The sequence below is a fragment of the Leopardus geoffroyi genome, chromosome A2 (genome assembly GCF_018350155.1).
Source record: "Leopardus geoffroyi isolate Oge1 chromosome A2, O.geoffroyi_Oge1_pat1.0, whole genome shotgun sequence".
NCBI classification, from domain to species: Eukaryota; Metazoa; Chordata; class Mammalia; order Carnivora; family Felidae; genus Leopardus; species Leopardus geoffroyi.
This window is the reverse complement of record NC_059331.1, coordinates 118471204-118498273: the sequence shown is the minus strand read 5'-3', so window position 1 is coordinate 118498273 and position 27070 is coordinate 118471204. Positions and strand designations below refer to the sequence as shown.

Here is a 27070-nt window from a genome sequence, read left to right as displayed (position 1 = left end):
CAGCCTCCAGACCCACATGATGTTGCTGATAAGATGCCGCACAGCAGGCAGAGGCAAGGACCTGCAGCAGGAGGAGAGTGGACTGCACGTGAGTGGCTGGAGAGTTTCCAAAGGGAAGGCAGTTCCTGTCACCTGGGAAACGCAGGAGGACCCATGGAGAACACAGGAATGTCAGCATTCACGGAAGGAAGAGGGACCTCCAAGGAACAGGGGTGATAGCAGCATGCACAAAGGAGGGAGAAAAGCATGATGGACAGTCAAGAGAAGGTGGGCAGGCCAGTTCCACTGTGGGAAAGGGATGGCGGGGTGGGCCAGGTTGCACTGTTGCTGCCAAAAAGATATGCCCAGGTCCTAACCTCCAGGACCTATCTAGAAAAAGGGTCTTTGCAGACATAAAGAAGAATCTCAGATGTGATCATCCTGAATTATTGTGGGTTCCGAATACAATGACAAGTGTTTTAGGAGAGACAGAAGAGGAGAAAACCCGCACACAGAGGGGAAGACGTGCGAAGATGGAGGCAGAAATTGCAGAGGGGCAGACACAAGCCAAGGACACCCAGAGTCACCAGAGGCAGGGGGAAAATGTCCCCCTAGAGACTCCAGAGGGAGCACGGTCCTGCCAACACATTGATTTCAGACATCTGGCCTCCAGAATTACAAAAGAATAAATTTCTCTTGTTTTAAGCCACAAAGTTTATGGTAACTCCTTTTGGCAGCCATAGGAAACCGATACAGAAAGGGTCTGCGGGGATCAGATAGAAAAGACAGGCTGGGGTCGTAACTGTGGAAGGGGTGGGAATTCATTTATTCACTCGGCAAATTTACTCGGCATATTTACTCGGCAAGTATTTATGGCACTCCTACTATGTGCCATGTGCTGGGCTAGGAGTGGGGCACACAGAGGACTACAGCATACACCAGAAGCTCAAAAGATGACTTTATAACCATAATGTGGAAGGGAGAGGAAAGGAAAGGACACCTGTTTCAAGAACGGAAGGTCAAAATAGGGGGTGGAGTGGGGAGCTGGGAAGGCTTTACTGAGAAAATGGCACTTGAGCTGAGACCTAAAGGATGGTGTGGTTTAGCGTGGAATGCAAAAGGAGAAACATTCTGAGCAGAGGGACTGGCATGTGCAAAAGGGTGGAGGCTGGGAGGAGCAGCTAGAGGGCAAGGTCATTGAAGGGGTTCCTGCATTGGATAAAACTTACACCAAGAGTTGCATCCATCTCAGGATGGGTCTCGTTTCCTACACACCCTGCAATGCACCACACAGCTGAGTCTCCGCCCAGGTGGGTCTTCTACTCTCATGCCTTCACCCCTTCCAGACCCCCCTGCAAAGCTCCAGTCCTTTTCCAGGATTCTGCTCAGAAACCACTTCCCCTCTCCTTGCCCCAGCTCTCTGCGCCATTACAGTCCCCTGCCATCATGACCCTCATCTGCATCATAATATTTATATATGCTATCTATATGACCCCAATTGAGTCAATTTCTCCAACAGAGTGTATCTGTGTTTTCCTGTGTAATCAAAGGAAATGTGTAATCTTCTGTGAGGGAGATGTGAGTATCCTCACTTTACAAGTAAGAAAACAGAAGGTCAGAGGGAACAAGTTGTCCAAGGTCACACAGCCAGTGACAGAATTCCAGTCTACTTTCAACTCAAGCCAGTCTGCTTCCCGACCCTGTTCTTTCCATTGCCCAAGGTTGCACCCATGACTGTGTCATATGAACCAATGGGTCAAAGTTTGGGTCTTAATTCTCCTTAAAGGGCTTGAGCTTTTCCCACCCAGACAGAAGGACTCTGCAACCCCAATAGGGTGCCAGCCACCCCGAGATGCTACATACCAAGTAGCACAGAAGTAGGAAACTGAATGTTTAAACCAGTTCCAGAACTTCACAGAGAACCACACAGTCAACCTTTAATATGGAGAGAGGTGGGGGGGGGTGGGGGTGGGGGGGTGGGTAGGACTTTCATTTTTTACTCTATATACTTCCATATTGTTTGAATTTTTCCAGTTAACACAAATTCATTTTATACTCCTTGAAATAATGATGGTTTAAAACAAACACCATAATTCTGTCAGAAGTAGTGACTCTAACATAAATTATGGAAGATTTTTCTTTCATGTGAAATAAATAGCAGATTTGAATTACAAAGAGACAGTATCTTTATAACAGAAACTACCAGCTGGTACTAGACCTTGCCATGGCATTTACTAATGAAGAGAAGGAAATTAACTGCTAGCACAATAGTATGGTTTGAGATAAAAGGTCAGTTGTCTATAACTTAGCAAACCAAAGCCGCTAATGAGAAGCTGCCCTCTGAAAACACGACACCCGCCTGGTGGGCTATAATATTATTAGGTTTGTTTAGATTTCTAAATTCCCCAGACTAGCCCATGTGTCTTTCTTAATACTGTACGTAGGGAATTCTTGCCTCACTGGAAGATTTTCATTCCAACAACTGTGGAAGTCTGCCTCCAGCTGACCATCAACAAGACTGTCTTCGGAGCACTGGACCTCCCCACCACCGATGGGGAACCACTGCACATCTGGATAATCACCCACTGAGATCCATGATCTTTCCTACTTACCTTCCTAGAGAGAATTATTAACTGTCCCCACTATTCTGAACAACAGGGATGACTTCTCAAACTTGTTCAGGCTAGAATTAGGTACACAGAGATGACAGAGATATGGATTGTCCCCCTACTGGGAAACATGGCGGCCACGGAGACTCATCTCAGAGACTCAAAATGTATCTTCACAACTCTATCACTGCCTTGAGAGTATGATGTGCCAAAACCAGAAACTTCAGGAGAAAACAGCCTCCATTTTCCACCTTGGAATATTTCTTCTATAACACACAAAATGTCTGGAACCAAGATAGAATTCTATAGAGCAGAGGTGGCAAATCTTTTCTGTAAAGGGCCAGATAGTATATATTTGAGGTTTTTCATGTCAAACAGTCTCTGTTATAACTATTCAAGTCTAAAATTTGTAGTGAAAAAAGCACCCAGATGCTAAGTAATCCAACGCACACGGCTATGTTCCAACAAAACTTTTATCTACAAAAACAGGCAGCAGTAGTTTGCAGACCCTACCTATGGAGAAATTAAGTATTGTGTTTTCAATTCTATACCTTACTAAAGCCCTCTCTTAGATAAACAGGAAAAAAACTTCACAATGTTCAGCTTGGTCTGTATACCCATGGGCAGTCTCCTCTCTGACAAGCAAACTACTGACCGAGAGTCTGTAGACCATATGCGGTGCCGGAAAGAGAAGGGATTACGTACTTTTCCCCATGGTGAAATAAGCAACACAAGTATGGTTTACGTCATTCTCTAAAATGAAGATGGGGGTGGAGGGAGTGAGCTTTTAGTACCATAGTCTTGGGTTTTCTTACCATCTCTTGTCAAAGGCTGATTAACCCAACAAACTTGTTAATCATGAACTAGGTCAGAATTTACATCAAAGCTACAAGGACATTGTAAACAGAACAAAACTGGTTTTATCGAAGATCTACACAGAGTCATTGACTCACTGTAACAATATACAATTTCGTAAACCAAATAGGTATGTTTTTCCATATTTCCCACCCAGAAGCCAAGAGAAATCTCATGTGCTCCTAGAAGAAAGTACAGGTAGATTTTTAATTCACCTCATGGTGGGCAGGGCTCTTCTAACAGTAATGGGAAAAGGGTATATTTTTTATTAGGAAACAACTTTTATAGCTTTCTTTTTCTTTTCTTTTCTTATTTATTTATTTATTTATTTATTTATTTTGCTATGTTAGAAGGAGTCGTCAACCCTCAAACAAAATACACTTAACCTCTTCTCCCTTCTGCAGGTGTGCTCAGGTTCCAAGAGCTGGGGCTTGAGCCTGGAGACAGGCCCACAAGCTGTGCATGGAGGAAACAAACAAGTAACAAAGATACCACCTCACCTTTCTGTTATGTCTCACCATTTCACCTTGAAACTGCTTCTTTTTTTTTTTTTTTTTAAAAGAATGTGAGAGAGAGAGAGAGAGAAAGCAAGTGGGGGACAGGGGCAGAGAGACAGAGAGAATCTTCAGCAGGCTCCACACTCAGCACAGAACACAATGTGGGGCTTGATCTCATGATCTGGGATCATGACTTGAGCTGAAATCAAGAGTCAGACACTCAACCAACTGAGCCTCCCAGGTGCCCCGACACTGCTTCTTCCAACGCATTTTCACCCAAGTCTTAGAGCCTTCACACCAACACGTTACTTTTTAATGTTGAAGAGACTCCACTCCGGGACAAGAGGGCTTAGCGAAAGGTGTAAGTCACCCAGTTCCTTTCCTGTTACGATTCTGCCTTCAGAGAGGGCTTTTAGAAGAAAGTCAGACAAAAGCCTTGGTATTGAAGGGGTGTGAGCACTGGAGGAGAGGGCCCATGTGAGGAGTTGGCTGTACAGCCTGTGTCAGTCTCAGCGGTAGCTAAAAAGGTGGGAAGAGGGGGGTGGTTGCTTTCAGGGGCACCCAGGACCTGTGTTGATTCGGGGTTCTAAAAAGCTTATTTCCTTACCTTTCGAGAGAACCTCCTCCCACCTACACCCAGTCCTGTGCCTATGGCCTCTGTAGTGTGCACACAGGAGGGAGACGTGTTCTGTCTACACCTGTGTCTCAGCAGCTCAGCGCCTAGCAGGGGAAAGGCTCACCATGCCAGGGAATTTATGCTGTGGCCACTGTGCTGCCCTGTGAGATGCCCTGGGGTGCTGAAGGCCCCACAGAGTCCTCTAAGATACCCAAAGGAACTGGTACTAATTATTACTGTCAGTAAACACCCCTCCACCCTCATACACACATAAAAACAGGACAAAATTTTTAGAAAACAGTGACAGACGTGGCCACATGAAAATTTAAACCTGCTGTAGTGTACATTTCAAAAGGAATATGAAGACAAATGTTAATATTTGTAATACATAACAAAGGATTAATATTTCTTAACTTATGAAAAGCTCTTGTAAATCCATACCAAAGAGCATTTCTGTAGAAACATGGGGTAAAGGTTACCAATAATCAATTCATAAAACGAAAACAATAAAGGTCAAACTCAACAACAGAAAACAAACACCCTGATTAAAAACTGGGAAAAAGACTTGAGTAGACATTTCTCCAAAGATGATATACAAATGGCCAAAAAACATATGAAAAGACAGTCAGTGTCACTAGTCATTAGGGAAATGGAAATCAACGCCGCAGTCAGTTATCACCCCGCGTCCATTAGGAAGGCTAGTATCAAAAAAAAAAAAAAAAAAAACAAAACAGAAAACAAGTATTGGTGAGGCTATGGAGAAACTGGAACCTGCATGCTGGTGGGAACGTAAAACGGCGCTCCTGTATAAACCAGTATGGAGGATCCTCAAAAAATTAAAAACAGACAGTAATTCTACTGCTGGGTACATATCTGAAAGAACTGAAAGCATATCTCAAAAAATTGCACACCCACCTTCTTAGAAGCTTGATTCCTACAGCCAAGAAGGGGAAGCCACCCAAATGTCCATCAACAAACGAATGAGCAAGATGTGGTATATATGTAGAAGGGAACATTATTCACCTTTTAAAAGGAAGGAAATTGTGACACATGCTACCACATGGATGAGCCCTGACGACACTATTCTAAATGAAGTGATCAGTCTCATACACAGAAACCAGGTACTTTATGATTCCACTTACCTACATGAGGTAAGTAAGGTTTCTAAACTAGCCAAATTCACAGAAACAGAAGGTGGGATGGTGGCTGCCGGGGGCTGAGGAAGGGGAAAATGGAGAGTTCTTGTTTAATGGGTATAGAGTTTCAGTTGGGCCAGACGAAACAGACCCGGAGATGTTTTACACAACAATGTGAATATACATAATACTACTGGACTGGACACTTAAATTGGACAAGATGGCCAATTTTACATGTTCTTACCACAATTAAAAAGTTTTAGGGGTGCCTGTGTGGCCCAGTCACTTAAGCGTCTGACTCTTGATCTCAGCTCAGGTCATGATGTCGTGCTTCGTGGGATGGAGCCCTGCACAGAAGCTGCTTGGGATTCTCTCTCCCTCTCTGTCTGCCCTTTCCTCACTCGTGCGTTCCCTCTCTCTCTCTCTCTCTCTCTCTCTCACAAAATAAATAAACGTTAAAAAAAAGTTTTAGGAAAAAGGTCAATGATTTATTTAAAATGTTTAACCTTGCTATAAACAGAAATGCAAATAAAAAATAAGATACCATCTTTGTGTCTATTAAATTAGAATTTTTAAAAAAAAAATTTTTTTTCAACGTTTATTTATTTTTGGGACAGAGAGAGACAGAGCATGAACGGGGAGGGGCAGAGAGAGAGGGAGACACAGAATCGGAAGCAGGCTCCAGGCTCTGAGCCATCAGCCCAGAGCCCGACGCGGGGCTCAAACTCACGGACCGTGAGATCGTGACCTGGCCGAAGTCGGACGCTTAACCGACTGCGCCACCCAGGCGCCCCTAGAATTTTTTTTAATGATAATATCTACACTGGCAAAGATCATGAGAAATGGGACTGATCGCTGCTGGCAGGAATGTGAGCTGTTTCAACATTCCTGAAAGACAAGTGGGCCATATGTTTCAAAAGAACTTTTAAATTGCTCGTGTTCTTTGACTCAATCATTCCACATCTGGGAACTCAACCTAAAAGAATCAATCAGACGTGTGCAAAAAAAAATTTTTTTATATGAAAGAACGTTCACAATGCAGTGTTTTTAAAAAGTGTATCAAATAAAATGGAAACGTAAATGTCCATCGGTAGATTAGACAGAATGAATTATGGCAGCGCTTCATAACACACCAACCAGCTTGTGCCACTACAAATTATGTTATAGAAGAATATTAAACGTAAGGACTGTTCAAGAAGTTCTGAATAGGGAACGGGTTGACACCAGGCAGGGAAAGATACGGGACCTCCACGGAGGCAGACTGCATCAGAGAGCGGGAGGCTAAGGAGGCAGCCGGGGCGGCAGAGTTTGGGGAAGAAGAGGAAGAGATAAACGTGTTCTGGACCTGCCCGCACTAGGGGCCGTGCGTGAAGTCTCACAAACTTTCTGATAGGGTCCCATAAAAAGTCAGGGACAAAAATCCTCGGTGGCTACCCAGTTGGGACCCCTCTCACTCTTGAGAGCTTTGCACTTCCCCTCAATAAACTCTATGGCTTTGCTCGCTCTCTGTTGTCCGCAAAGATTCCTTCTTCGACTCCGTGAGACAAGGACCAGTGTCTCTCCCACCCTTCTGTAACAGTATCGCCAAGTGAATTTTTTATGTATGTTTTTATTTCTTTACTTATGTATTTAAGAACCAGGGGCGCCTGGGTGGCTCAGTCGGTTGAGCGTGCGGCTTCAGCTGAGGTCAGCTCAGATCACGATCTCACAGTTTGTGAGTTCGAGCCCTGCGACGGGCTCTGTGCTGACAGTTGAGAGCCTAGAGCTGTTTCGGATTCTGCGTCTCCCTCTCTCTCTGCCCCTCCTCCGCTCGTGCTCTGTCTCTCTCTCTCTCTCAAAAACAAATAAAAAAATAATAATAATATTAATTAAAAATAACTAAATTAAAAAAATAATAATAATATTTAAGAACCAGAGCCTACATACAAGGAGTTAACAGTGGTCATTTCTGAGTGGTGGGATTCTAATGGCTTTTTACTCTGTTCTTTTCTGTATTTTTCAGGAAGTTTACAATGCATTTGTTACTTCTGAAGTCTGAAAACACTGCGAAATTTTTTTTAAGTAAAACTTAATGTGCTCAATTACTTTTATGTTACCATTTCCAAGAAAACAGCTAAGTTAATTTCACTTTGTGTTTTACTTCCTCCTATGATGTTCAGCAATTTTTCTACATAAATCAAAAATTACTGACTTCTTACTTTCAGCTCATAAAGATATGCCATCAGTGAGGTTGTTTTAAATTCAAAGTTTAACTTAGTGCCAGTTTTCCACATACCTATTTCTCAGTACCACCTATGTCCTTCACGATGCATTGGGCAGGTCTGGGGGTGAGGCCATACCCCCCCCCCAAACCTCCTCTAGGGGGGAAGCTCTGGGCCAAGGTCCTGCTGAAGGGGCAGCTCTACAGGTAACCCCATTTTGTATCACCTGAGGGGACCCTTCCTAGACACAGGTGATGGCATCAATGGTTAAGTATCAGACTCCAGAGAAGCCAGTCCACAGGTTAGTCAGGTGCCCAAGACACAGCCTGGCAAGCAAACAAGGGCTGGGCACCTGCTCCTGCCCACATTTGGCCCAGGAAACACTGAGAGACTTGGCAGTACTCTGGGACCCAAAGCTGGGAAATGATGAAAGAGAAACAGGAGGGATTACAACGTCACAGCCAGAGGTCTGAGGGACCAGAGCTTGCACTGAAACAGAAGCCATGCTGAAGATAAAAGATCTCATGAGACATCAAAGAAACTGGTCGCCAGAAAAGCTGAATTACGGCACTGGCTTCAGCTGCTGACATCCACACAGCTGCCTGGAGCCAGCATCCAGAGTGTCCAGTAGCTTAAGGGTCCAGCGTCTCCTGGGTACCCATGCACCCCTTTACTCAAGGTGGCCTGAGGGAGAGCCCAGCTTGGGCAATCCAAAAAGAAAAAGACAAACAAGCTGGCACCAAAACATGAAAAAAGGACCGATGTGGGGCAGCTGTGCCCTTTCGAGGAGGACCAGCAGCGCGTGCAGAACCACCTGTAAAGCCAGCCCAAGTTCTTCCTCAGTCTGACCTTAGAACTTAAAAAACACCAACCAAAATGGAAACACAAGCAGAAAGCTGAAATTCAGTGAAAGCTGGAAACACAGATAAAATTACTGCTTAAGTTTGCCACCATTTATCACAAAAGAAAAAATCAAAGAGAATACGGCATTTCTTTTTAAGGTATATTAGCAGTCTAAAAAAATACTGGTGCACGGTACAAAAAAACAATGAAACCACTGATTTCGTAATCTTCACAACATATGAGTTCCTTTTATGGTCATGAAATGATGGTGGGCCAAATATGGGGTCTAAAATCCAGGAACGAGAAAAAAATACATCGAATTTTAACCTCAACTATTTTGGTGGCATTTAGGAAACGTGCTACCTTAGACTTAAGGTCTTACCTGGACACATAGCCATGTACACTGTGGGCCTGACTCTACCTCCCCTCATCTATACACTAAGGACAACACTGGGGAATAGCAACACATGACCAGAAGAAACAGAATTGAAGGAAAGAAGCCATAAAACACAGATGTAGGAGAGAGACGGGGACACTGGAGCAGACAGGCAGGTAACACTAGACTTCCTAACTTGTGACATCCGCTCTCCCCAAAACAACCCTACCCTCCCAGATCAAACCCAAGAATGTTTTTCACATTTCCCAAATGGTCTCCTTCCTTTTTTTATGCTATTAAGGTTCTCTTAACTAGTGATGTGTCTGGGCTACTCCTTTTCCTCTTCTGGAAGAGCAGGTAAGTCTTGGGGTTGGGAGACGGGGTATTAGTAATCTAAACATTAGTGTGAATTTGTCCAATCAGACAGCATTCCTATTAACCAAAAGCTATCTACAGCTACTCACTCCCCTCCCCCACCCCCATCACCATGCAGAGTTTTGACGAAGAGGGAAAAGAGGGGAAACCATTGGTACTTGGGGGTGTGGAGTTCTTTGGAGGTTGATGCATCCCTCAGCGCCCTGCCACAGAATCGTGAAAGACTGAGACCACAGCCCCCTGAGGAACAGCAGAAAACACCCTGCTCTTCTTTCCTACCGACAATTAGAAGGCATTTTTTTCAACGTCACTTATTCTAGCCCCATCCCCTGATCAGGGGACTTTACGGAAGTACAACCACAACTTCCCATTAAAATACACCTTAAAAATGGCATCAAAAGAATAAAATATCTAGAATTAAATTTAACAAAAAAGTACAAAGAATATACTCTAAAAATTACCAGATATCATTTAAAGAAATTAAAGATCTAAATAAGCGGAGAAAAAAACCTGTTTATGGACAGGAAGACTTAACATTGTTATTGCTAGGACAGCAACTCTGCTCAAACTGATCTGTAGATTCAATGCAATCTTTATCGGAATTGCAGCTGACTTTGTGCAAATTACAAGCTGATTCTAAAACTCCTATCTAGTTGCAAGGGACCCAGTATAGACAAAACAACCCTGAAAAAGAAGAACATAGTAGCAAGACTCTCACTTCCTGATTTCAAAACTTACTACAAAGCAACAGTATGTAAGAGAGTGGCACAAAGATAAGCAGATAAACAGAATAGAATTAACAGTCCAGAAATAAATCCATACTTTTATGGTTACCTGATTTTCAACAAGGCTGCCAAAACAATTCAATGGGGAAAGAAAACCAGTCTTCTCAACAAATGGTGCCAGGACAAGTGGATATCCACAAGCAAAATAAAGCTGGACCCATACTTCATACCAGCTAGAGAAATTACCTTGAAATGGATCAAAGACCTAAATGTAAGAGCAAAAATTATGAAACTCTTACAAGAAAATACAGAGGTAAATCTTCATGACGTGGGATTTAGCAAAGGATTCTTAGATATATACCAAAAGCATGAGTAACAACAACATCAAAAAAACAAAAAAAACAAAACCCAGATAAATTAGACTTCATGAAAATCAAAACTGTTATTCTTCAAAGGACACCATCAAGAAAGTGAAAAGACAATAAATGAAATGGGAGAAAGTATTTACAAATCATGTATCTGATAAGAAACTTGACCTAGAATATATAGAGTTCATACAATTCAGTAATAAAAAAACCTTAAGAATCTAATATATAACTTGGTGACTATAATACATTGTAGTCATTGTATTGTATAATTGAAATTTTCTAAAAGAGTAGAACTCTCACCAAAAAAGGGGAGCGATATCAATAGGCAGGGTGATGGATGTGTTAAGTAACTTGATGGGGGAATCCTTTCACAATGTATACATACCTTCAAATCACATCGAACACTCTAAGTAACTTACAATTTTGTCAATTATGCTTTGGTAAAGCTGGAAAAATAATAAAAATAAAACATATATGTTGTATTACATTACACATATAAATAGAATAATAAAAAGACCACTGACAACTTATAGAGATAACTGATAGCTGATAATTCAAAACCAGGCAAAGGATCCTCAATAGACATTCCTCCAAGGAAAATAGAGAAATGGCCAAAAGCATATGAAAAGATGCTCAATATCATTAGCCATCAGGGGAGAGCACATCAAAACCACACTGAGATATCACTGCACTCCACTAGGCTGGCTAGAATCACAAAGTCCAATAATAACAAATTTGGCTAAGGATATAGAGAAACTGGAACCCTCATACACTGCTGGTAGATTTGTAAAGCAGTACAGCCACCTCAGAAAACAACCTGGCAATTTTTCAAACCACCAAACACAGGCTCATCATTTGACCCAGCAAGTCTCCTAGGTGGATACCCAAAAGAAATGAAAATGTATGTCCACAGAGAAACTGCTATATAAATACCAGCATTATTCATAATAGCCAAAAGGTGGAAATAACCCAAACGTCCAGCAATGGACAAACGGATAAACAAAATGTGGTATATCCATCCAATGGAATGTTATTTGACAATAAAAAGGAATGAAGTATTGATACACCTGCAACTTGAATGAAGCTTGAAGACATCAGGTTAGAAAAGGTCCACAAGAGTCCACCCGTTATACAATTTCATTCATATGAAAGTGCCGAATAGGGAACTAAGGACAGAAAATAGATTACTGGTTGCTTAGGGCTCAGGTGGGGGGTGTGGAGAGTGAAAGGGTGGAGTGTAGGGGTTCAGGGAAGTGACAGCTAAAGAGCAATGAAACGAGGTGATAAAAACATCCTAAAATAGTTGTAAATATCTGTAAATAAACTGAAACCAGTGAATAGTACACTCAACTGGGTAAATTGTATAGTATGTGGATATTTCAAGAAAGCTATTTTTTAAGTGTTACCTGAAACTCTGAGTTTGACCCATTTTATTCATAGCCCCGGTGTCCCTCATCCTACAAAACACCATGTGTGCCAAACTGAAAGCCCTGTGGGCATCATGTACCCCTAGGGTTCTCTCACCCCAACTTGGCTCTGACCCCATCCTTGCTCTGCCATCCCGTCTTCCCATCCTTCCTCCCACTATGGCTCGGAACTTCATTCCTAGATCCCACATTCACACCCACCTCAGCGGCCCAATTCTGGCTGGGCCCTGACCACTCTTCCCTTCCCTTGTGACCCTCCCAAGTCAGCACTCCCATTCTAAGGACCAGGAGAAAACCAAATTCCCCAGGTCACTACAATCTCCAGACAATAACCTACCAACAAGTGCCTAGAACCTAGGAATGTGGCCAACTCCCTCCTCCTCACTTCCTGGAATGACTTCCTTCTCGCCAGTTTCCTGCTTCTCCTTTCTACATTTTTAGGAACCTTCCCTGTGCTTTCCCATTTTTTCCTGATCCCTCCAAGGAGGACCTCATTCACGGTAATGACCTAAAACCTCTTGGTCTTGCCTTAGCCTATTGATTCCTGTGACCTAACCTCTTACCAACAATGTGTTTACCATGTGACCATATCACATCCTAACCAGGAACTTCTCTTTGAAATGTAAAACTAAAAGTCTCCTCTGATTACCCTTCTTTCTCACTTCCTCATTCTCATCCAATTTGCTCCTCCATTTGAATGAAAACCACGAGAACTTTGATCCTACCCTTCCTATTCTCCCTCTGGGCCTCACTTCCTCCTATAGTCTCCCTCCAGTACCCCTCATTTCCTCTTCCACTGACACACTCTATATGTCAACCTCCAAACACGGCTCAACTTAACCTCTGTCACCTCCATTTCACCTACCACTGAAGAAAAATGCCATCGTTTCTATGACTGCCTCCATCACCAGGTTATGAGTTCCAACTTCAGTGGGCTCCTCCAGGGTTCAGGAATCTTCCACTCATGCCAGCAGCTTCAGACCTTCACCCCTCACCTCCAGCCACCTACCTCCTCCCAGTTTGCTACCCCACCCCATCATCTGATAACTCTTATTTCCCATTTCATCAAAACAGTAAGACCATCAGGTTTACATTCTTCATCCTGGTTCTCTGCCCCTTTGAAATCTACCCACATACTCACCCACTTCCCTCAGTCTCAGAGAAAAAGGGTCACACTTCCCCCTGTCTTTGTGATCTTATTTCTCCTACCTCCTCCAAGACGTCGGTTCAAGTACCCCTCAGCCTTACTAACTCCAACTGCTTCCTTCTCCAACAAACGAGCTCAAGTTCCTCTTATCCCAGTGTAGATGGGCAACACTGGCTAATTCATTCAACCTATTAAGGACCAGGCACTGCTGCAGATGTCAGAGATAGGACAACGAGCAAGACACCAGGTCCCTCATTTCGCTTACATCATAGTGGGAAGGGACGGAAAGACAACATGTAAACAGACAGACAAGGTAATGAACAAGCTTAATGAAGAAAACAATAGGATGATGTAATCGAGCGTGATGCCGGGTACTTGGTGGGGACTACTTCACATTCGGGTGATTCGGAAAGGCTTCTCTGAGGAAGTGACGTCTGAACTGAAACCTGAAAGGCCAAGAGGGAGCCAGTGACAAGGCGATCTTGGGAAACAGCATTCCCTGGTGAGGCTACCATGGGGGAATGGGCCTTCTCCCCAGTTCTGCACTGGTACCTCCCGGGCTGGCCTTGAAGTACACAAGGAACAGTATGTTCCTGGTGGGGACATGAAAAGGTTCCCTGGTGAGGCACCACACACGGCTTCTCAGCAGAAGCCATGTACTCACTGTCACCCTCCACTTTAATCAGGGCAGTTCCCAAACAGGCCACTGGCAGCCCTCTTTCCTTCCACTCTCTACTCATTCTGTTTTGGCTAACACTCCCTTATCACATGCGAAGGAATCCAGAATCAGAACTGCCTTTGAGGACAGCCTGGCCACCTCCTAGTGGACATCTCCATCCAGACATCTGTAGGCACCTCTAACTTACTGTGTCTAATCCAAGCTGGCTGTCACATGTCACCTTTTCCCTGCACTTCCGTGGCCTAGCCTATTCCACCACCTCCTGTGCTGCCCATTTTAATAATGAATCACATCAACATCCACACAGTGACTCAAATGGGAGTCCCAGAAACTGTCCTTGATTCCTTCCTTTCCCTTACTTTCCAAATCCAACTGGTAAGCAAGCCCTCTCTCTGTGAATACCTCCTATGTCCATTCTCTTCTCCTGGCCTCCAGGGTCAATGGACTACCTCAGGATCTTGTCATTTCTCTACTGAACCCTAGCTGAAATACTGGAGATTCCCAGGGCCCAACACCCTTAGCAGATGCTCAGTAAATGATTTTTGAATAAACAAAAGAGAGGGAGCATGCATGAGTGAACAGAATGATTGAGTGATCAAATCAATGAATGAATAAAAGAATAAATGCATGCCGTGTACAAAGAAAGCTAAGAAATATAAAGTCTAAAGGAGGAGTTAAATAACGTCAAAGGAGTCAAATAATGATCTACGGTGGCAGGGTTTAGATTCATACATAGCAGGGTTTCGATTCAAACTGAGGTCTGCAGGCCCCAAATCCCATCATGGCTAATGGTCACAGGCTTACACGACAGGCTGGACCTCAAAAGATAATAGTAATAGCCAACACACAGAGAGTGCTTCTGATAGAGTCACCATTCTAAGAACTTCGCATACACCCTCACAAAAATCCTATGAGGCAGGTACGGATGTGATCCCCGTATTAACAGTTAAGGAAACAGAGTCACCAGGAAGTTAACAATTTGTCAAAGGTCATGAAGCTACTGAGTGACAGAATTGGGATTTGAACCCAGACAGTCTGGCTCCAATGTCTGTGTTGGTCGTCCCTTTAACCTTTTGGCATACTGCCTTCATGATGGAGGGAAGATGGCAGAGGGAGGTTCCAGGTGGAGGGAACGTACGATTACACGCAGCAAGGCAAGAAGGTGGGAGTCAAATCTGGCAACAGGAAGGGGGGGTTGCTGTGGCTGGGATCAAGGCGGAGTAGAAAGTAAGGCCCCAGAGAAAAGACGGTGTCAGACACAAAGCTTCCTGTTACCTGGTCCAGGGCCAACGGCCAGTCTTGTTTGGTACGTAAAGTGCCTCCATACTTTCACAAGGTAGTGAACTGTCAGAGGAACGTGTTCACTCTGTTTTCTTAACCACGGTATTTAGTTCTCCTGAATATCAAGGTGGAAGAGCTAAAAGGCAAAGGAAGAGCTAAGTTGTTCAAGGTCCTACGGTTAACTAGATGGTAAAACCGGCCCCAAGGTCCATGGAAATAATCATCGGCACCCGAACCTGCAAGCATTTATTTTTGACACAGTATTAGTTTGAAAAGATCACACATATTTTTAAAAATCTCTAATTTTGTTTCATAGTACTTCAAACGTGAGCCAATAAATTGCCATCTTCACACCTCACTACTGTGAACTTATATACAAGTCAGTCAAATATAAATTTATATTAGAGGGGTGCCTGGGTAGCTCAGTCAGTTAAGCATCCAACTTTGGCTCAGGTCATGATCTCACGGTTGATGAGTTAGAGCCCCGCAACAGGCTCTGTGCTGACAGCTCAGAGCCTGGAGCTCGGCTCAGATTCTGTGTTTTCCTCTCTGCCCCTCCCTCATTCGTACTCTGTCTCTCTCTCTTTCTCTCTCTCTCAAAAATAAAAAAAATTTTTAAAAATTTAAAAAAAATTTTTAACTAAAAAAAAAAAAAAAAAAGACTCTCTCTTTCCTGGGGCGCCTGGGTGGCTCAGTTGGTTAAGTGTCCGACTTCGGTTCAGGTCATGATCTCGAAGTTCATAAGTTCAAGCCTCACATTGGGCTCTGTGCTGGCAGCTTGGAGCCTGGAGCCTGCTCAGGATTCTGTGACTCCCTCTTTCTCTGCCCCTCCCCTGCTCGTACTCTGTCTCTCTCTCAAAAATAAATAAAACATTTAAAAAAACTTAAAAGTAAAAGATTCTCTCTTGGGGCGACTGGGTAGCTCAGTCGGTTAAGGGTCTGACTTCGGCTCAGGTCATGATCTCCCCGTTGGTGAGTCTGAACCCCACATCAGGCCATCTGCTGTCAGCACAGAATCTGCTTTGGATCCGGTCTCCCTCTCTCTGTGTCCTTCCCCCACTCATGCTTGCTCTCTCTCTCTCAAAAATAAACATTAAGAAATATATAAGATTCTCTCCCTCTTTCTTTGCTCCTCCTCCCTGCTCACGTGTGCACACGCGCACTCTCTAAAATAAAAATAAATAAAATATAAATTTATAGTAGGAAAACTTTAGTAGAAAAAAAAATTAAAAGGCAGACCTTAAAGCTAACCTTTCACCCTAAAACTGCTTCGGGAAAGAAAAGGGAAGCAGCCTTGCAAGCCATCTAAGCAAGCCCTTAGGTCTCTATGGACCTACAGATTCCTAATCTCATCAGTCACTGGAAATGGTCACCCTGGAATCTGTAAGTGCTACTCTGGTTCCCTCCTTCATGAGGATCCAGGAGATCAAACAATGACCACAGCTTCAAGGCCTCCCAACTCGTGGGAGACCAACATGGTCATCCCTCATGGTCAAGGGGAGAGACATAAATACTAAGTGAAAGAACCCAAAGAAACGTTCTCTGACCTCTGAAAGTAAATATTCCGGAGGGCTCGTCTGGCTCCAAGGGAAAGGGGCAGGACCAGATCACTCAGTGCCCTCTGCCATGGGAATACCAAGCAGGGAGGGAATGGGAGATAAAGCAGAGGCAGGGTGACGTGAGCAATGCGTCTGACAGAAATAACCCCTGCCCCAAGCCCGTCTGAGCCCAACGTTAAAACCTGCTAAATAAACTACAAGTGCACCCTCTTTCTCTGCCCCTAACCCACTCGCATTCTGTCTCTGTCTCTCTCAAAAATAAACATTAAAAAAAAAAATTTTAACTACAGGTATAAAATTAAAGTCACTTATTGAGCCCCTTAACGTAAGTTGCTGCTGAACATAGAGAAGTAGAGGGCCAGGAAGTCACTAGGGTGCCCAGCAATCAGCTGGCCTCGCTCACTCCTTTTACATGATTCACTTCCTGCCCCAGCATAACCTTGACAGCAAGCTGTCAATGCTGGATCCGTGACCTCGAGGGTGTGTTGTACATCCGGAAAGGAGCCTTGGCCCAGGAAGTCTGGCTAGGCAAGGGCTCAGGGACAAGGCCTCACAAAACTGACCAAATCAAACAAAGCCAAAGGGAGTGTTTTCCAAACAACACTGACCTTGTGGTCTTGTGAAGTCCGAAGATTAACAAAATACTAAGAAGGCAAACAAATGCAGGTGGTTGGGGAGTGGGAAAGAAAACTCAGACTGGCTTTGTTCTAGGAGCAGACTTGACAGATTCAGGTTCTTTGTGAATATATCTGGATTGAAGCAAAAGCCCAGATTTAACACTGGTTAAATTGCTACCTTCACAAATTCGAAAAGCGTAAGCTAGCTGGGAGAATCATCATGCCCATTAACTAGCCCTGTCACGTGGCTCTGGGCTGGGCACTGCTCTGCATGCCTCAGGGGCACATAAGACAGGACTCCAAGCAACTCAGGCCAGGATTTACACCTTGACCCTGACCAGAATACAGGGTTACTGACTTCAAAGTCTAGAGCTCACACACCCTCCAACCCAGCATCCCTACTTCTAGGAAGGGATTTCTGAGAAAAACTGGCACCAGGTGCAAAGTCCCATCTGTGAGGCTGTAGCCATGTTTATTAACTGGAGAAACAGAGACAGAGTGAATGCCCGTTAGTAAAGGACAGATTGAATAAAGTAAGGCGCATTAATGGCATACCTTGCAGTTGTTGTCCCAAAAGAGGGGACGGGATCTGTAAGTGCTGAGATAGGGGATTATCCACGACGCACAAAGTGGGAAAAACAAACTGCAGAATGATATGTAGTGTGATTCCATTGTTCAAGCGTGTACATTGTCAAAAACAAAACCATAGGCCCAAAATGGAGTCACTTACACAAGGCCACGCCACCAGCCAGGGCGGGGGGGGGGGGGGGGGGGGGGGGGAGGGGGGGCGGGGGCTTAATGCCTAACCTAAATGCAGTTTAAACCTCCCCCAGAAAGTAGTCTTAACCGGTCAGTCAGGAATTTTCTGGTCAGCACTAATGAGATAATCTGTTACAAGGGCCTCTTGGTCCTACTCCTCCACTCTCCCCACAGAAAGAAGGTAAAATAATCTGCAGGTAATACCCCCACTCTTCCCAAGGGACAATGGCTTTGCCTGAAGCAATTTTTTCTTTTCTTTTGCTAACAACTTCCCTGCCCTACCCTCCTTCCTATAGAAACCTTCCATTTTTTGTACAGTTCCTTGGAGCATCTCTCTACCTGCTAAATGAGATGCTGACCCATTGAATTTAATTTTTTAACAACATACATGTGTATACACTTAAATGCCCGGTGATGCATTGAAAAAGATTCCACAGGATATGTGCCAAAGTGAATGCAATGGAGGCGTATGGCGGGGGGGGGGGGGGGGGGGGGGGGGGGGGGGGGGGGGGGGGGGGGGGGGGGGGGGGGGGGGGGGGGGGGGGGGGGGGGGGAAGGGGGAGGGAGGCATTTTTTTTTTTTAGTTTATACACTCTTGGAGAGAGTTAAAAACTCTCATTTTTAGTTTATACACTCTTGGAGAGAGTTAAGAACTCTCATTGTTAAAAATGAGATTTTGTGATTTGAAAGTATTTATGTAAATATATAAAATAAACCGGAGCCCCTGGGCATCTCTATTCCTCTTTTGCTGAATCAGAAGATCCCAGTTACTAGGAAAGGAAACACGGCCTGGAGAAGTGAACACACCACTTTCTCCAGAAGTGTGTAAGATATTTCTCCCTCCTTTAGCTGACACATCAGGCCAGATTTGTATTCAGTTCCGATCCATCAGAAATGATGAGGGAGCCTGAGGCAGGCTGAGGGGCAAAGCACAAGCTAGGACCCCCACCCCCACCCCGCCCAGGTGGGACATGTATGATATTCCTTGGACACTCCAGGCTACGCCAAACCTGGAAAGGACAACAAAACAAATGGTTAAACTGGTAAGAGTCTCCACCAGTTTGCCAGAAAAAGGCAATCCCATCATAGCCTAAAGTCCAGGAACTCCCTACTGTCTTAATGTTCATGCTTTACTGGAGGGAAAAACAACCTTAGCTTGACAATAAATAGCTAGGCTTCCAGTAAGTCTTTTGCATGTAGAAGTCTCTTTGGGAAACTCCCCCTCAGACTTTATCTCCCCCAACTCCATTAAACACTCACCACCACCCCCCCACACACACACACATAACCCCAGTGCAACTCTTCCTGCCAACAGGTCCTGTCCCCATGCTTTACTAAAATCACCTTTCTGCACCAACAACGTCTTCAAGAATTCTTTCTTGGCAGTCGGCTTCGGACCCCACGAACCCCCCATCACCCCAAAACTTCATCAAAAAATAATTATTATTTTTTTAATTAAGAGAGAGAAAGAGAGTGAGCAGGAAAGGGGCAGAAAGAAAGGGAGAGAGAGAATCTTAAGCAGACTCCATGCTGACTGAGCCCCGACATGGGATTCGATCCCACGACCCTGGGATCATGACCTGAGCCAAAATCAAGAGTCGTACAACTCAACTGACTGAGCCACCCAGGGGCCCCAACAGTTAATTTTTGAAGCAAGATTCGCATTAGCAGAAACACAAAACAGAAACTGTAGAGCAAATCCACATGGTTTGAAAGCCAGCCCGGCCCAGCGCGAACAGACTCCATCTAAGTCTGTGGCCAGTATCAGGCACTGAAAGCCAACAGCTTAACTGGCCAAAGTCTCAGGGGTACGTCTTTCCAACTCCACCCACCTGGTCTACACCCATTTCTGAATATATCATTTATCTCTAATTCATCCTTCCCTTGCTTCCAAACGGATGGGAAGCAGTTCCCAAATGGCAGTAAAGGCAGTAAAGCTATTAACATAGGAATTGTGATACAGATATGGTAAGAATGAGGAAAAAGTAAAAAGGTCATTTTAAGTATAAACTCCTAACACTTATTTAATTTTGGGTTGAAGCATATTTAATTTTGGGTTGATATACACTAGGGCTCCTTAAGATCTGTACTGTAAAACCAAGGAATATAACAATCAGGAAAATAATCCAGAAGGAGAGCACTACATTCTCCACTTCTACCGACTCAGTAAATAAATCTGAACTCAACAAGCTTCCCCATGCTCTTCAGAGGACACGGGCCTTTTTCTAAGCCTTTGTCTTAATTCTCATACAAGTCTAAACGATCTTCTGGCACATACCTAGCTTGCTGACACAGCAGCTTAACAATCCTCGATAACCAGCTCAAAAGGCAGCACGGAAGTGCTTAGAGCCATTCACATCTGGATTCAAATCCCAACCATTCCACTCATGGCTGTGTGACCTTGGCTGAGTTACTTAACTTCTCTGGTCCTCCATTTTCTTATAGGGGCAAAGAAAGGATTCTTAATAGTGCTGGTTTCGTAGGATGAAAATTAAATCACATAATGACTTACTGCACTTACCAAGTATGCAATAAAAGTTAAGTGTGACCAATGGCTGAATTCTTGGCACCTTTTTCTTCAAAATCTAAGAACAATGGAAGATGCAAAAAATTGTATATTTTCAAAAAAGCTCAATTGGATGGCTGCATATGCATGTATATGTCCCGGAGCAGAGAGAGAAAAGCAAAACTTGCCATTCACAAAGGATGCACAAGACCACTGCATCTTTAGCTATAAAAAATATCCATGTAAAACTATAAACACTGCAGCAAAAATCAACGGCCAAACAGAATATGGCACTGGTACAGAAAACACGCATTATTAGCCTAGCTATTCGTGATCGACTGTCACGAGAAATAGAAATGGAGATGTGATCTAACACTACTGTGTCTTAAAATCCTAGTCTATTACAAATGCTTCCCAGGCAGCCCCCTTATGAATGTGATTTCACACCAACAGCTCTGTAAGAGCCGAATTTCCCACATCTTAGGTGCCAGGGACAGTTGGCCTGGTTGAAGACCAGCAATAAATCTCCCTTTAGGCTTCCATTTTCCAAGTTAAGTATCCTCAGGTATTCAGTGGCTCTTGATAACCAGGATAAAAAAAAGATGTAAACAGGTACCTTTTCAGAGTCTCCAAATGCGCAGAAAACACAGATAGTAATAAAAATAGCTACCATTTCTGAGTGTCAACTATGTGCTGGCATTGTGCTGAGTATATTATGTGCACTGCCCCGTTTAATTCCTAAAATCACCCATTTTATAGATGAAGAGGTCAAGGCTTAGAGAGGTGAAGCAGCTTGCTCAAGGTCACCAACTTGTCCAGGGGCAACACTGGAATTCAAACCCACCTGCCTAGTTAATCACTACTCACTTTCCAGATCTCCGTTCCACTCGCACCAACTCCCTCCAGCAAAGTCAAATCCCCCACTTCCCTTGCACCATTGTCTTCCTCCGAAATTCTGATCACAGTGATATGTGTACCCTTATTTGTGTCAATACTGAATTAATGTCTGTCTCCCCACCAAACTGTAAGCTCAGGGATAGCACAGCTCCTCGCTGTGCTTGTTGACTTAGGGTCCCTGACCTCCTACCCCAGTACCATGCACATAATGGGTTTTCCACAGACATTCACACTGATTGTGCAAAAAAGTGGGGAAAAACAGTATTTAGAAATCAGCCAGCCGCTTGGGCACTGCACCAAGCACAGGCAGTTCAGTGTTCGTCCGTGTGTGGGCACCACAATGCCACCTGCCCGTTCTGAGGGACAAGATAACTGGAAGAACTGGAATAAGCAGAACTGGAGGATCTCAAGCACAAAACCTCCCAGGGGTGAGACATGGTTTTATCTTCCCATCTGAAAGAGGGCAGTACAAGAGATGGACTCTTCATCAACCCAATTAAGATATTTTTTTTTTTAATTTTTTTTTTCAACGTTTATTTATTTTTGGGACAGAGAGAGACAGAGCATGAACGGGGGAGGGGCAGAGAGAGAGGGAGACACAGAATCGGAAACAGGCTCCAGGCTCCGAGCCATCAGCCCAGAGCCTGACGCGGGGCTCGAACTCACGGACCGCGAGATCGTGACCTGGCTGAAGTTGGACGCTTCACCGACTGCGCCACCCAGGCGCCCCCCAATTAAGATATTATTAATAATAAATCAGGGTGGCTCAGTCGGTGAAGCGTCCGACCTCAGCTCAGGTTGTGACCTCACGGTCCACGGGTTCAAACCCCATGTCGGGCTCTGTGCTGACAGCTCAGAGCCTGGAGCCTGCTTCGGTTTCTGTGTCTCCCTCTCTCTGTCCCACCCCTGCTTGCTCTCTCTCTCTCTCAAAAATAAATAAAAACATTTAAAATAATAATAATAATAAATCATGCTTCTGATTCATTGTGGTCAACTCATTCCACTGCATATGGCTTAATTCTGTTTTGACACTTCTTTAATTAAATTCTTAAAGATTTTGCTTTTAAGTAATCTCTGTACTCAATGTGGGGCTCAAACTCACAACCTTGAGATCAAGAGTCTCATGCTCCAGCCAGGCGTCCCCTCTGTTTTCTTGCCCCCCCCCCCATTCTAATCTGCATTCTATTCCCTTCCTTGAATATCTTTTTTCTCAAATACTTGAAGCAGAATCACATCCCATTCACAGGCTAGTTTCTTAACACTCAGCTACGAAACCAAAAGCAACTGGAAATAAAGGAAACTATATACAAAACAAAAAGCAGTTATTGAATCTCAGCATTTCTTTGTAAGGCACTGTCACAAGGAAAATCCCAATGGTTTGAGAGTAAAATTTTTTTGTCTTTTTTTTTTAAGTAGGCTCCACGCCCAACATGGGGCTCAAACTCACGACCCCAAGATCAAGAGTCGCGTGCTTTACCGACTGAGCCAGCCAGGCACCCTTGAGCCAAATCTTTTAAGCAAATCATATAGCACCATCCCATATTATACTCCATTCATAATATTAAAATGTTAAATGGTAGAAGCATTAAGTCCTTCACGAGACTGGAAAACACATCCAGAGCAAGCTATTTTAGTCCAATAAGATAAAAAAGGAGTAACTGTTTTAAAGAGAAAATTACATTTGCTACCTGTCAAAAAATCAGGTTTTTTAAGGGCTCAGGATCTGATTATCAGTCTGATAGTTCTAACTTTGTAATGTTTTTTAGTTTTATATCACAGGTGAACGCTGAGCTTTAAGAGTATGGAAGAGGTGGAGACAATCCGGAGAGGGGGTTTTGTTACATAAATGCTCAGGAAAAAGGGGGAAAAGGTTAACTTAGTCCCACTGGTTTAGCAGAGCCCCAAATTCATGAAAGGTCTACATGATCTAACCCTTTTTTAACATGCAATCTTACCCTGTGATCCAGCAACTACATTACTAGGTATTTACCCAAAGGATACAAAAATACACCCTGATGCTTATAGCAGCATTATCAACAATAGCCAAACTACAGAGAGAGCTCAAATGTCCACTGACTGATGAATGGATACAGAAGATGTGGTACATACATACTACGGGATATTACTCATCCATCAAAAGGAATGAAATCTTGCCATTTGCAATGACGTGGATGAAGCTAGAATGTATTATGCTAAGCGAAATAAGTCAATCAGAGAAAGACAAACGTCGTATGATTTCATTCATATGTGGAATTTAAGAAACAAAACAGATGAACACGTGGGTCAGGAAAAAAAAGAGAGAGAGAAACAAATCACAAAAGATTCTTAATGATAGAGAACAAACTGAGGGTTGATGGAGGGAGGGAGGTGAGAGATGGGCTAGATGGCTGATGGGCATTAAGGAGGGCACTTGTTGGGATGAGCACTGAGTGTTGTTTGTAAGGGATGAATCACCGAAGTCTACTCCTGAAGCCAATATTGCACTGTATGCTGACTAAAATGTAAATAAATTTAAAAGAAAAAAACACACAATCTTTACAGGTATAGAATTCCCCCGAATATTCTTTTCAGAGAGTCACAGGTACAGCAGGTTCTCCAGGCCTGGCAGAACAACCAACCGTGAAGAGCCCAGTTATGCAATGTCTTAGTCAAGGAAAAGTGCTGCCTGTGAGGGAAACAATAGCCCTGAGGAGACAAAACACCAGTGTACAAGTTCTAACACCATCCAGTATCTACTAGAAGGACCAATTCTAGAGAGCTGCTGTGTGATATGTACTTATCGTTAACAATACTGCGTGTCAGTGGCACCTGGGTGGCTCAGTTGGTTGAGTGGCCGACTTCAGCTCGGGTCATGATCTCACGGTCCGTGAGTTCGAGCCCCATGTTGGGCGCTGGCAGCTCGGAGCCTGGAGCCTGCTTTGGATTCGGTGTCTCCCTCTCTCTCTGCCCCTCCCCTGCTTGTGCTCTATCTCTCTCTGTCTCTCAAAAATAAATAAATGTTAAAAAAAAATTTTTTTAAAACAATACTGTGTAGCATACTTAAAAATCTGTTAAGAGGGTAGATCTCATATTAAATGTTCTTACTATAATAAAAAAAAAATGATCAGGTATCTGCTAAGTGGTTTTCTAGTTAACCACACATGAAGGCTGAGAGAGAGAAACTGCAGGGTCCCCAAAATGCCCCATGCATGGAGGTTCTTCGCGCCTCTTCCGTGCACGTGCACATGCACACACACACACACACACACACACACACACACACACACACACACACAACTAGCTTCTTCCTCCTTTTGCCAGTTAACTTCTACATCTTGATTCCTATGTGTGCTTCACATATCTTTTTAACATAAATACTAGGCCCTTTCCCAAGATGCAGCACGGTGTATAAAAGAAGAAACAGAGGGGTGCCTGGGTGGCTCAGTCAGTTAAGTGTCTGCCTTCCGCTCAGGTCATGATCTCACGGTTCGTGGGTTCGAGCCCCGCGTTGGGCTCTGTGCTGACAGCTCGGAGCCTGGAGCCTGCTTCGGATTCTGTGTCTCCCTCCCTCTCTGCCCCTCCCCTGCTCGCTCGTATGTATGTGTGTGTGTGTGTGTGTGTGTGTGCGCGCGCGCGCGCGCGCACGCACTCGCTCACTCTCTCTCTCTGTCAAAAATAAATAAACATTAAAAAAAATTTAAAAAAAAAAAGAGGTTCTGTTCCCAAGTGTGCTACTACCTGGGAGTAGACTCAGTCCAAGCCAGTTTCCTCAGCAGAGGAAGGGATGAAAAACTACAATCCTGATCTCAAGGGCCCAGCACAAGCCCTAACATGACAGTTTTAACAACTATGTGTAGCCTCTGCTCTGAATGAAGTAACCCACAGCCAGACTCACGCACGACCATTGGCATCTGGAGCTTCCTCAGAATCTAATTTTAAGCAACTCAAACTTCTTTATCACAACAGTCCTAAATCTCCAGTGACCCCTCCTGGCAACTATCATGAAGTCAACAGTGACCAAAGCTTCTGTCATTTGCTGCAGAAGCCAAGATCCTCTTTCCTTTCCTGCACGCAGGACTGGGAAGCAGCCCTGCGTCCAGAGGGCACACCTGTGCACTCACCTACCAGGCAGTGAGAAGGCGGTGAAGTTGGCAAGGCCAGGCGCCCATACAAACACCGCCCAGATGCCAGCTGAAAGCCCCGGCAAAGGAAAGAGAACCTCCACGGCATGATTAAGGGAAAGGAAGAGCAAAGCACTCTCAGACGTTTCCCAACCCATCACGCTATCACCCAGAAACCCAGGAGACCTTGAGCCCAAACTGCCGAGTTACTAGAAGGCCTCCACCTTGGTAAACCGAAGGCTGCCATTTACAATCACAGCTTGGCCAGGGTGCCTGGGGGGCTCAGTCGGTAGAGTAACTAACTTCAGCTCAGCTCATGATCTCATGGTTCGTAGGTTCAAGCCCCACATCGGGCTCTGTCCTGAACGCTTGCTTGGAGCCTGGAGCCTGCTTCAGATTCTGTGCCTCCTTCTCTCTCTGCTCCTCCCCCGCTTGTGCTCTGTCTCACTCCGTCTCTCAAAAATAAACAAATGTAAAAAAAGAAAAAATGAAAAAAAAACAAACAAAAAACCAATCACAGCTTGGCCCCGTCACGGACATTACCATGTACCCATAAGCTGTGAATACATATGTTTTTGTCTCTTGTTTGTGATCTGTCCCCACAAGAGTAGGGCAGGCATCGCATCTGTTCTATCACTAATGTATACCTGCTGCTTGGCACAGTATCAGCCACGATGTCGGTACTCGATGACTATGGAACGGATGAGTGAATGAACAAATGGATGAATGATATCCTAGTCACAATAGTCCTCTGAGGCGGGGCAAGTATTACGGTCTCTGTTTCTCAGATAAGAAGAGACACCTAATGGGGGCGCCTGGGTGGCTCCGTCGGTTGAGCGTCTGACTTCAGCTCGGGTCATGATCCCACAGTTTGTGGGTTTGAGCCCCGCATCAGGCTCTGTGCTGACAGCTCAGAGCCTGGAGCCTGTTTCATATTCTGTGTCTCCCTCTCTCTCTCTGACCCACCCCTGTTCATGCTCTGTGTCTCTCTGTCTCAAAAATCAATAAACATTAAAAAAAAATTTAACAAAAAAAAAAAAAAAAAAAAGAAGAGACACCTAATGGAGGTGATGACTTAGCCAAGGACAGGCAGGCCTGGGCATTTCCTCACATGATCATAATAAATCCACTCATTAGCCCCTACCTGTCCCTTTGCACAAGTTCACTCACTTATCAGATAATGTAGTAGAGAAGAGGCCTTGGAAGACTGACACTCCAGCTTGTAAATTCTTAGGAGACAAAAGCAGGAGTGAGAGGAGGGGCAGAAGGATGAGATAAGCCAAGAGCACAGAGTTGGGGGGGTGAGGGGGGATGGGGAGGAAGGCCAGGCGGGAATCCCGTATTTCAGGGACAGCTCCCTGAGAGGCCCTGGGCATCCCCGAGTCAGCAAGAGGAATCTGAGCAGCTATGAGGAAAGAGGGATTTCCAAAAGGCAGAGGTTGAACACACAGGACACAAGGACTAGGCAGTCGGGTCTGGAAAATCCAGATTCCCATTTCTGCTTACAATGCTGCACCT

At 44.3% G+C, this 27070-nt stretch overlaps 1 protein-coding gene across 6 annotated transcripts in view; it reads right to left on the bottom strand.

Moving 5' to 3' along the window:
- Nucleotides 1-27070, bottom strand: part of SNX10 (sorting nexin 10) — a 75463-nt gene that overhangs the window by 32823 nt on the left and 15570 nt on the right. The window lies entirely within an intron of this gene.